The sequence below is a fragment of the Sphaeramia orbicularis genome, chromosome 18 (assembly GCF_902148855.1).
Source record: "Sphaeramia orbicularis chromosome 18, fSphaOr1.1, whole genome shotgun sequence".
In the NCBI taxonomy this organism is placed as follows: domain Eukaryota; kingdom Metazoa; phylum Chordata; class Actinopteri; order Kurtiformes; family Apogonidae; genus Sphaeramia; species Sphaeramia orbicularis.
Genome location: NC_043974.1, coordinates 25,247,542 through 25,259,538, shown reverse-complemented (window position 1 = coordinate 25,259,538; position 11,997 = coordinate 25,247,542). Strand labels below are relative to the sequence as shown.

At 31.7% G+C, this 11,997-nt stretch overlaps 1 long non-coding RNA gene across 2 annotated transcripts in view; it reads left to right on the top strand.

Moving 5' to 3' along the window:
- LOC115438749 (uncharacterized) overlaps positions 1-5,054 on the top strand; it is a 31,545-nt gene extending 26,491 nt beyond the window's left edge. The window contains exons 3-4 of one of the 2 annotated variants that reach the window (XR_003938146.1): positions 2,278-3,429; positions 4,471-5,054. This is a non-coding gene — a long non-coding RNA (uncharacterized LOC115438749). Of the gene's footprint in view, positions 1-2,213; positions 3,430-4,470 lie in introns of those variants that run through there. The other variant, XR_003938145.1, reaches the window with a different exon arrangement.
- The last annotated feature ends 6,943 nt before the right edge of the window (positions 5,055-11,997 follow it).

Sequence of the window (11,997 nt, the reverse complement as noted above, 5' to 3'; positions counted from 1 at the left end):
ACTATCATAATATTATTTGCTGGAAAAGCAGGTTTTCATCTTAACCCATAAAGACCTAGTGCTACTTTTGTGGCAGTTCACAAATTCATTCAAAAAAACTATTTCACAAGGAGCTACTGATATTAGACAAACCAGAGATGCTCATGGAGAGAGCATGAACAATAGAAAAAAGACTAAAATCCAGGCACTCCCTTGGCTGGAAAAAGTAATTAATTAATTTTAACCCATACAGACCCAAACAGCCACTGGTGACCTAAAGCATCTGTTCAATACCTGTTGATCTGTAAATCTATGAATACATGTAAATAATTGGTGTAAAATGTAGTTTGTCGTCTTTTCATGGTCATCAGATATGACCCATTTGGACGTTCAGAGGCTCTGTAGTGAACGTGAAAACACTGTTATTTTGTACAACATTGATTCACCAGTAAAACCCATGGGGTTGGATCAATGACAGTGGATGGACACACTTGGATTTATGTTCAGTTACTGATATATTTTACTGGAAATGTCACTTTTTTCTGTTTCTCATATAATAACCTTTGAATTTACTCTGAGCTTTTATGAACATCTACACGATCAGTGAATTAAATATAAGAAAATACATCATTTACACTGAAAAAATTCAAAATAAAGGGCATAATCCTACAATGATAAATCGCTTGAGAAAGGTTGAATATAGAGAAAAATTAAGAAAGACAAAAATCCAGGCATTTATTTGGTTGGAAAAATTAGAAATTGTAAAAAGCCTTTATTTCATGAGAGTCTGTAGATTAATTCTTTGGGGCTGGAGTTAAATGCGTGTTGGTATGAGCCTTCTTCAGGGTGTTACAAAGAAATGAAGTGGGAGTAAGCAGCAGCCACTCTCTTGTAATTAGAGGAAAGAATATGTAGAAATTAGGAAAGAAAAAAAATAATAATAATAATAAACTAACTTAACTCCAGCCACAAATAATTACAGACCCTCATGAAGTAAAGGCTTTTTACAATTTCTAATTTTTCCAACCAAGTGAACGCCTGGATTTTTGTCTTTTTTTAATTTTTTCTCTATATTCAACCTTTCTCAAGTGATTTATCACCATTTATTGTAATATTATCCCCTTTATTTTGAGTTTTTTTCAGTGTAAATCATGTATTTTCTTCTTTTTTTTTCTTTTTATAAAAATAAATAAATAAATAAATTAAAAATAAATAAATAAATTTAAAAAAGAATGTGTTTTCTTATATTTAATTCACTGATCACGTATATCAGGGGTCTCAAACATGCACCCCGGGGGCTAAATGCGGCCCACCAAAGGTTCCAATGCGGCCCATGGGATGAATTTGCAAAGTCAAAAATTCCACAGTCTTGAATTGAATTCAACAACAACAACAAAAATTTGCTTGAGTTAAGGAAAAAATGTTGAATTAAGCCAAAAAAAAATCTTAAATTTAGCAAAACATCTTGAATTAACAACTTCAAAATTTTTTCTTTGTTTTAGTGCAAAAAAAAACATTAAATTATGAAAATATTTACATTTACAAACTAATCTGTAACAATAAAACATCAATAACCCGAACAAATACAAACAACCTGAAATGTCTGAAGAAAATTCAGCACAACTTGAACTCTTTTATGCCTGTTCCTCAGTCTTGTCTTTGTAGATCTGATCCATAATGCACATGTAGAAATGATAAGTTGAGGCAGAATATTGTTAAAATTGCACTGATTTTTCCGAAGAAATTTCAGTTTTTTTCAGGTTATTCACATCTTTTTTTGTTTGGATAGTTTGTAAAAGTCAGTATTTTCATAATTTCATGTGTTTTCTTTTTTTCTTTACCCTAAAACAAAGACAAAAATTTGCAGTTGTCGTTATTTATATGTTATTCTGTTATTATTTTACTGGTCCGACCCACTGCAGATCAAATCGGGCTGAATGTGGCCCCTGAAGGAAAATGAGTTTGAGACCCCTGATGTAGATGTTCATAAAAGCTCAGAGTAACGTCAAAGATTATTATATGAGAAACAGAAAAAAGTGACATTTCCAGTAAAATATATCAGTAACTGAACATAAATCCAAGTGTGTCCATCCACTGTCATTGATCCAACCCCATGGGTTTTACTGGTGAATCAATGTTGTACAAAATAACAGTGTTTTCACGTTCACAACAGAGCCTCTGAACATCCAAATGGGTCATATCTGATGACCATGAAAAGACGACAAACTACATTTTACACCAATTATTTACATGTATTCATAGATTTACAGATCAACAGGTATTAAAGAGATGCTTTAGGTCACCAGTGGCTGTTTGGGTCTGTATGGGTTAAAATTAAGTGGCAATTGACTATCAACTACTTGCACTGTAGGTGGTGAAAAAAAAATCTGCATTCACATTTTCTTATTTGGAGGTATAAAACCTGATGACACAGACAAACGTACTTTCTGTGCGTGATAGCAGAGGAGACTACTTCCTGGATGTTGCTCCAGTTCTATGAATATGCAAGTAGCCATTTTACAGGTGTGAAGACAAGATAATGTAAATGAAACTGCACAAATATTGGTAGGAACATGTCCGTACCGCCCATATACAAATCTACACCCTCCCTATTGTACCTATAATTGAATTTATTTATCTAAAAAATCATTTCAACACATACCGAGCATGCATTGCACAAGCATGCCTCATATTGTATCCTGATGAACTTTGCTATAATAATGATATGTAAGGAAAAAACTGAAAGCATTGAAAATGTGTTTTATAGAATGTGAGGCTCGGTCTGTTAAAGATATTATCAGTCCTTAAAGACCTAGAACTATTTCAAATGAGTTTGTACTCTTCTATAACCTTTCCTAAGTGATTTCTTATAATATTATCCTCCGCATTTTGCATTTTTCAGTGAAATGTACATATTTTCTTATGTTTTATTGACAGACCATGTAGATATTCGTCCAAAAACTGAAAGAAAATTATGAAAGAGTGACCTTTTCAGCCAAAAATCTCATTAGCTGAACATCAAATCAAACATGTACAACCACTCATTTGCCAAACCACGAGTTGCAGAAGATGATAGTGTTCTTTCATTCACTACAGAGCCTCTGAACATCCAAAACAGACACATCTGATACCACTGAAATGCTTAGAAACTGTGATTTACCCAAATTATGTCAAAGTATTGATGGGATTAGTGGATCACAAGTTATTAGAATTTCTAGATCAGTGTTTTTTTTTGGTCGCCAGCAGCTGTTGGAGTCTGTGAAGGTTAATCGCATTGTACAAACTGCACCTTACCTGAAACTGTCATTCACACTCCAACTCCAGGATTTAACAGATACCACTCCTTAAGTTCCTTTAAAATATTTACTATTGTTGTCACGTCTACATCCACCTGGAGTCATTTGTTTTTCATGTAAAAAAAAAAAAAAAAAAAAAATCAAACATGGAATTGTTAACCCTCCGGTATCCTGTCCAGTAAGGCCCTTACTAAGCACCAAGTGTGCCTTTTTGGCACACTTGTGGAATAATATCAATAAAATTTTCATACAGTTTGTTTTTAATTCTTTTACACTTCTATTTCATCAACTTGAGCCGTAAATAAAAATATCAAATACTCAATAATTGTCACATTTTTTAACCCTTTAAATGCCATGTTTGGAAAGTAAACAAACCATTTTTTTGATGCAAAAAACACAAAAAAATGTATTTTTTTCAAAATACTACATAAAAAGTGGATCCCATATTATTTGATTTTTGCATCCTGGCATGTGTCAATGATTAACTCCAACATTGGTTAATTTGCTTTATTATTTTTGGCACAAGGTCAAATGTTCAAAATACTAGCATCTGTCACCAAGTGTGCATAAAATGCACACCTATAAATCAAACTATTAAATATTATATATTGATTTATTTTTCTGCTCTGATTTGATTTTTTTTGTAAATCAAGGTCAGCCCTAATCATCATACATATCAAATAATCATTCATTTTACATTTTTTTTTAACCCTTTAAACGATCTCTTTTCATCATGATGCCATTACATTTTTAATGCAAAAAAGCACAAAAAAAGATTTTTTTTCAAAATACTACAGAAAAATTGGATCACATATTATTAGATGTGTGCAGCCTGGCAGATGTCAATGATTAACAGCAACATTAACGATGTTAATAAATTAATTTAGACCCTCACCTCTCAAATGAAGCCCAGATATCAGTAAAAGCAGGATTTATGCCTTAATGGCTTTCGGATCAAAAACAGTGGTTTTATGGAAGAAATAGTGCGTTTTAGGCACACTTGGGAGACAGATGCTAGTCTTGTAATTTTCTTTTGTTTACAATGTGCAAATTTTAGTTGGTGGCCAGAATTTTAAAGATCATGCAAAAATGAACAACTTTTAAATTCTAACCTTATTTAAATTGTGAAAAATAATATGAAGTTTTTTAACACAAATTGCAAAGTGTGCATAAAAGGCGCAGCCAGATACCGGAGGGTTAAAGACATCTCTCACATGATTAATTGTAAGATTTGACAAATGGCGTCACCCTTGTTTTAGTGAACTATCAGGAAAATGTCTCATCCGTTGATTTATTTTGCTCGTATCCTTCTCTCTGTTTGATATTCAATTTATTCTAAAGCTTTTTTTGTACATGACAGCACATTGTACTCAAAATGTAAGAATATTCTGCTCAAATGGAAAATATATGATGTTTCAAAAAAAAGGATAAGTCATGTTTTGCCGTTTCCATAGTGTACTCTTGCTGTAAAAAATATAGACTTTTCTTTTTTTTTATTCCTTTAATGTGATGCAATTCTTTGTTTGCTAAAGGGAATCTTTGGCTCTGTAACACTTTAACGTGGAAGAAAAGTCATAAAAATGCTGGTTGACTGCTCGAATGTTGCAGTATAAAAGCCAGAGTGAAACTGTAAATTATTTGTGACGTGTTTTTAAGTGCATGTTTTTGGTATTCCCCCCCCCCCCCCATGTTTATTTTATCTTGTACCCCCTCCATCAAACTTTGGTGATTATTTGATGATGTTTAAAGTTATTAGTGAATTAAAAGCCCGTGCTGTGATGTCTGAATACATCCCTGTCACACACACACAACACAAACACACATGCTCCTCCTGGTAGCCAACACTAATGCCATCATAATTTAAGCCTTTAATCTAACAACACACACACACACACACACACACACACGCACTGACTGACACTAATACATGGATGATGGCTTTGTAAGAGGCTCAGCCCAGGACTAAGTCTAACCACCTGAGATAGCAACACACACACACACACACACACACACACACACACACACAGTTATAGTCTGCCAGAATGCATCCTAACAACACGAGTTTTGCAGAAAAGCTGATTTTTCTCACAAACAAGCCTCAGAATGGGTTTAGTTACACCGGACTACAATGCACAGAACTTTAAGAGCCCACATTTCTGTATTCAGGACCTGAATTAGCCAGATTTTTTCACCTGTCAGTCATTCATTATTACCCCGCCCCCTGAAGCAGGAGGAGGTTTGGTTTGTTTCTTTGTTTGTTAACACTCTAGTAGCAAAACTATTGGTCAAATTCATAGCAAATTTGGTTTATAGATTGCCAGTGACCCAGAATAGATGTGATTATATTTTGGGAAAAGTAGGTCAAAGTTAAAGTTTTTTATGAATTTTTTTTTTTTTTTTTTTTCCCATTTACTTATAATGGGCAAAATTTTAAATGTCTGTAGCAGCAAAATTATTGGTTGAATTCACACAAAATTGGGTTTATAGATTGCCAGTGACCTAGAATAGATGTGATTACATTTTGGGAAAAATGGGTCCAAGTTTCAATTTTTTAAGAATTTAAAAATAATTTGTTTTCCCTGTTTACTTATAATGGGCGAAATTTCAAATGTCTGTAGCAGCAAAACTATCGGTCGAATTCATACAAAATTTGGTTTATAGATTTCTAGAGACACAGAATAGATGCCATTACATTTTGGGAACAGTAGGTCAAAGTTCACATTTTTTATGAATTTTAAAATCCCCACCCCCAACCCCACCTTCCATTTACTTATATTGGGCAAAATTTCAAATGTGTGTATCAGCAAAACTATTGGTTGAATTCATACCAAATGTGGTTTACAGATTGCCAGTGACCCAGAAGAGATGTCATTACATTTTGGGAAAAATAGGTAAAACGTTAAATTTTTTATGAATTTTTAAATTATTTTTTTCCCCATTTACTTATAATGGGCAAAATTTAAAATGTCTGTATCAGCAAAACTATTTTTTGAATTCAGACCAAACTGGGTTTATAGACTACCAGTGATGCAGAATAGATGCAATTTCATTTTGGGAAAAATGGGTCAAAGTCTAAATTTTTTAGGAATTTAAAAATAATTTGTTTTCCCCATTTACTTGTAAGGGGTGAAATTTCAAATGTCTGTATCAGCAAAACTATTGGTTGAATTCAGACCAAATGTCGTTTACAGATTGCCAGTGACCCAGAGGAGATGCCATTACATTTTGGGAAAAATAGGTCAGAGGTTAAATTTTTAACGAATTTTTTAATTCTTTTTTTACCCATTTACTTATAATGGGTGAAGATTCACATATCTGTAGCACCAAAAGTATTGGTTGAATTCATACCATACTGGGTTCATAGATTGCCAGTGTCCCAGAATAGATGCCATTACATTTTAGGAAAAATAGGTCAAAGTCTAAATTTTTTAGGATTTTTTTTAAATTCTTTTTTTTCCCCTTTTACTTATAATGGGCAGAAGTTCACATGTCTGTAGCAGCAAAACTATCGGTTGAATTCATACCAAATTGGGGTTATAGATTGCCAGTGACCCAGAAAAGATGCGATTACATTTTGGGAAAATGGGTCAAAGTTTACATTTTTTAGGAATTTAAAAATAATTTGTTTTCCCCATTTACTTGTAAGGGGTGAAATTTCAAATGTCTGTAGCAGCAAAACTATTGGTTGAATTCAGACCAAATTGGGTTTATAGATTGCCGGTGACCCAAAATAGATGCGATTACATTTTGAGAAAAGTAGGTCAAAGTTCACATTTTTTATGAATTTTTGAAAAAAAAATTTTTTTTTTTTTCATTTACTTACTATGGACAAAATTTCAAATGTTTATAAAAACATCATTTTTGTTTCAATGTACTTCAAACTTGGCACAAATATAGAGGCAGTTGACATGCTGACATCAGCACCCTCATAGACATGCTGACATCAGCTGGATCGATGCCAAAATAAGGTACAGTACATCCAAGGGGCGGGGTTTATTGTAAATGACACCACTTGCTCAGTTAGTTTCTTGTAAGATCTGTAAAAGCTTTGTGGCATCAGCTGAATTTGAAAGCCTTCACTGATGCTAAAAGCTTCCAGTGCTTCAGTATGACTGTGCAGCTGTTCATTTGGAAAAACACATAAAAAAGGATTGTTCAGTGTTTTTCACACTTGTCAGTGCTTGAATTTCGCCCCAGTTTATGCAGCTGACCCTCTTATTTCATCTATCCATTCTCTTTTACTTTAGAACCACTAAAACTTACTCTTAATGCATTTTTTTTAATTGTGAAAAACACTATTAAGGGATTTTCCCTGATGCTAACACAAAACAGAGCTAATACACAGACCTGAGTATGCACTGGAACGCAGACATGCTAATTCTCTATAGCAGCAGCAGTATCATTCCACTTGCATTTAACTAATTGGAGAGTTTTATAGAGTTGTCTGTGACGTAACCAACTCATAAAAGGTCTGCACAGCAGAAAGTAGGCTATTCCTGCCTCTGAAGTGAAAACGGGGTTACACATATCAAAATAGTCCCGTCACATGACACAAGTCACAAGGTTTGATTAAAGCATACCAAGGCTGAAGTACCACTTGCAGACATCCACCCAGTACAAATACTGACCTGGACTAATTCCTGGAAGAGCATGAAGTAGTTCAGCCATAAGTCTGAACACCTGATGAACTGAGACAACAACTATACAGAAACCTGAGTAATTTTAAAGTATGTTCTTTAATATAGGCTGACTGTTGGTCCTGAATGGAAAATTAAGAAATGACATGGTTTTATTATACATAAAAGATATAACAAGATGCAGCATCTTTTATTTTTAATATTATGAAAGACATAGGTTTATTTTCCAACAAAATGTGTGTTTAATCAGTGTTTTTAAAGTATTATTTATGCTCAGAACATGTCAAACAATGAACAAACATTCAACACATGCAGCTAGCATGATATTTTTTTTTTTTCATCGTCATACTATGAGTAAAATTAGGTAAAGTTATGCAACATTAGCACATGAACAGTCTTTTAGTTTCAGAAAATAAACCACAAAAGACGACAGAGTGAAAATATGTTCTTTAATATAGGCTGACTGTTGGTCCTGAATGAAAAATTAAGAAATGACATGGTTTTATTATCCATAAAACATGCAACAAGATGCAGCATTGTTTTTTTTATATATATTATGAAAGATATAGGTTTATTTTCCAACAAAATGTGTGTTTAATCAGTGTTTTTAAAGTATTATTTATGCTCAGAACATGTCAAACAATGAACAAACATTCAATACATGCAGCTATCATGATAAATATTTTTTTTCCATCTTCATACTACGATTAAAATTAGCAAAAGTTACGCAACATTAGCACATGAACAGTTTTAGTTTTAGAAAATAAACCATAAAAGACGACAGAGTGAAAATATGTTCTTTAATATAAGCTGACTGTTGGTCCTGAATAGAAAATTAAGAAATGACATGGTTTAATTATCCATAAAAAAATAACAAGATGCTGCTTCTTGTTATTTTTTTAAATATTATGAAAGACATAGGTTTATTTTCCATCAACATGTGTGTTTAATCTGTGTTTTTAAAGTATTATTTTTGGTCAGAACATGTCAAACAATGAACAAACATTCAATACATGCAGCTAGCATGATAAATATTTTTTTTCCCATCTTCATACTATGAGTAAAATTAGGTAAAGTTATGCAACATTAGCACATGAACAGTCTTTTAGTTTCAGAAAATAAACCACAAAAGACGACAGAGTGAAAATATGTTCTTTAATATAGGCTGACTGTTGGTCCTGAATGAAAAATTAAGAAATGACATGGTTTTATTATCCATAAAACATGCAACAAGATGCAGCATTGTTTTTTTTATATATATTATGAAAGATATAGGTTTATTTTCCAACAAAATGTGTGTTTAATCAGTGTTTTTAAAGTATTATTTATGCTCAGAACATGTCAAACAATGAACAAACATTCAATACATGCAGCTATCATGATAAATATTTTTTTTCCATCTTCATACTACGATTAAAATTAGCAAAAGTTACGCAACATTAGCACATGAACAGTTTTAGTTTTAGAAAATAAACCATAAAAGACGACAGAGTGAAAATATGTTCTTTAATATAAGCTGACTGTTGGTCCTGAATAGAAAATTAAGAAATGACATGGTTTAATTATCCATAAAAGATATAACAAGAAGCAGCATCTTGTTATTTTTTTAAATATTATGAAAGACATAGGTTTATTTTCCATCAACATGTGTGTTTAATCTGTGTTTTTAAAGTATTATTTTTGGTCAGAACATGTCAAACAATGAACAAACATTCAATACATGCAGCTAGCATGATAAATATTTTTTTTCCCATCTTCATACTATGAGTAAAATTAGGTAAAGTTATGCAACATTAGCACATGAACAGTCTTTTAGTTTCAGAAAATAAACCACAAAAGACGACAGAGTGAAAATATGTTCTTTAATATAGGCTGACTGTTGGTCCTGAATGAAAAATTAAGAAATGACATGGTTTTATTATCCATAAAACATGCAACAAGATGCAGCATTGTTTTTTTTATATATATTATGAAAGATATAGGTTTATTTTCCAACAAAATGTGTGTTTAATCAGTGTTTTTAAAGTATTATTTATGCTCAGAACATGTCAAACAATGAACAAACATTCAATACATGCAGCTATCATGATAAATATTTTTTTTCCATCTTCATACTACGATTAAAATTAGCAAAAGTTACGCAACATTAGCACATGAACAGTTTTAGTTTTAGAAATAAACCATAAAGACGACAGAGTGAAAATATGTTCTTTAATATAAGCTGACTGTTGGTCCTGAATAGAAAATTAAGAAATGACATGGTTTAATTATCCATAAAAGATATAACAAGAAGCAGCATCTTGTTATTTTTTTAAATATTATGAAAGACATAGGTTTATTTTCCATCAACATGTGTGTTTAATCTGTGTTTTTAAAGTATTATTTTTGGTCAGAACATGTCAAACAATGAACAAACATTCAATACATGCAGCTAGCATGATAAATATTTTTTTTCCCATCTTCATACTATGAGTAAAATTAGGTAAAGTTACGCAACATTAGCACATGAACAGTCTTTTAGTTTTGGAAAACAAACCATAAAAGATGACAGAGTGAAAATATGTTCTTTAATATAAGCTGACTGTTGGTCCTGAATGAAAAATTAAGAAATGACATGTTTTGTTTTTTTATCCATAAAACATGCAACAAGATGCGCCATCTTTTTTTTTTTTTTTTTTAATATTATTAAAGACATAGGTTTACTTTCCAACAAAATGTGTGTTTAATCAGTGTTTTTAAAGTATTATTTATGCTCAGAACATGTCAAACAATGAACAAACATTCAATACATGCAGCTAGCATGATAAATATTTTTCCCATCTTCATACTACGAGTAAAATTAACCCTTTCATGCATAGTGGTCACTATGCATCAGCTATTCAAAGCTATTATCTTATATATTCATGGATTTTATTGTTTTAGTTCCATATCAGCCAATAAAGTGAACATACCATTGCTGTAACTTTGCTGTTCTTGATAAACCTGATCTGCAGTGACATGTTTGAGTGTAAGTCAATTCCTTCTTATTGTTATTAGACTATAATTAACTAAAAAAAAAAAAAAAAGGTTTTTTTTTTGCACGTTATCTCCATAAAGTGAGTAATAACTAATATTAGAGTATGTTAAAATGTGATAAAACATCAGATTAGCAAGATTAAAAGAAATATTTCATAGTTTTCACACAGAATATTAGTAAATGCATGTTTCTTTTCTTCAAAAAAATGTAACTCATGGTGTCCAGATGAGTGGATATTTTTGCATTTCCATGAAAAATCGGTACATAAAAAAAAAACAAACAAACACTGGGTTACAAAAAAATGTTTTTTGCAAGTTGTCTAGGTTTTTTCAACTGAATTAGGACCATTTTGCACCGCTAAATCCAAAAATGACATGTTTTTCTCAATCAGGTCAGGTTTTTTTTTTTTGCTAATTTGATTTGGAAAAATTTGATCTTCTCACAAAATTGATTACATTTTTGTGACTTTATCAGTTGATTTTTTTATATAGTTCTCACCCAAAATAAGTTTTAAGAGAAAAAAAATCATTTGATCACTTGATTCCTGTTAGGTACAATGGTGTATTCACCGCAGATGTAGCAGAATACGTCAGGCTTATTTTTGCAAGATCTTCTAGTCGAAGCCATTTCATTCACCTGTAATATTAAAAAAAAAACATAAATCATAAATTGGCAAAAGTAAAATCTTCAGAACTTGTTTACTGCAAGAAATATGAAAGAATTTTGTATCATATGATGTGAAAATGCCCATAAATGTAAGCAAAAATGTTAAAAAGCCAATTTGTAGCATAGTTCAGAAAGTTGACCTGATTGAGCAAAATTAATGTGATTTTTGGATTCAGCACACCAAAATTATCCTAAATCAGCTCAGAAAACTTCAACAATAAATTTGTTGTTGACCAGTGTAATTAATCACTTAAGGTTAAAAATAAAGAGAAATTCATTTGGGAACTACCACAAAAGTAGCACAAGATCTTTAAGGGTTAATGTGGATTTAAAGAGGATAACACTGGGTTACAAAAAAATGTTTTTTGCAAGTTGTCTAGGTTTTTTCAACTGAATTAGGACC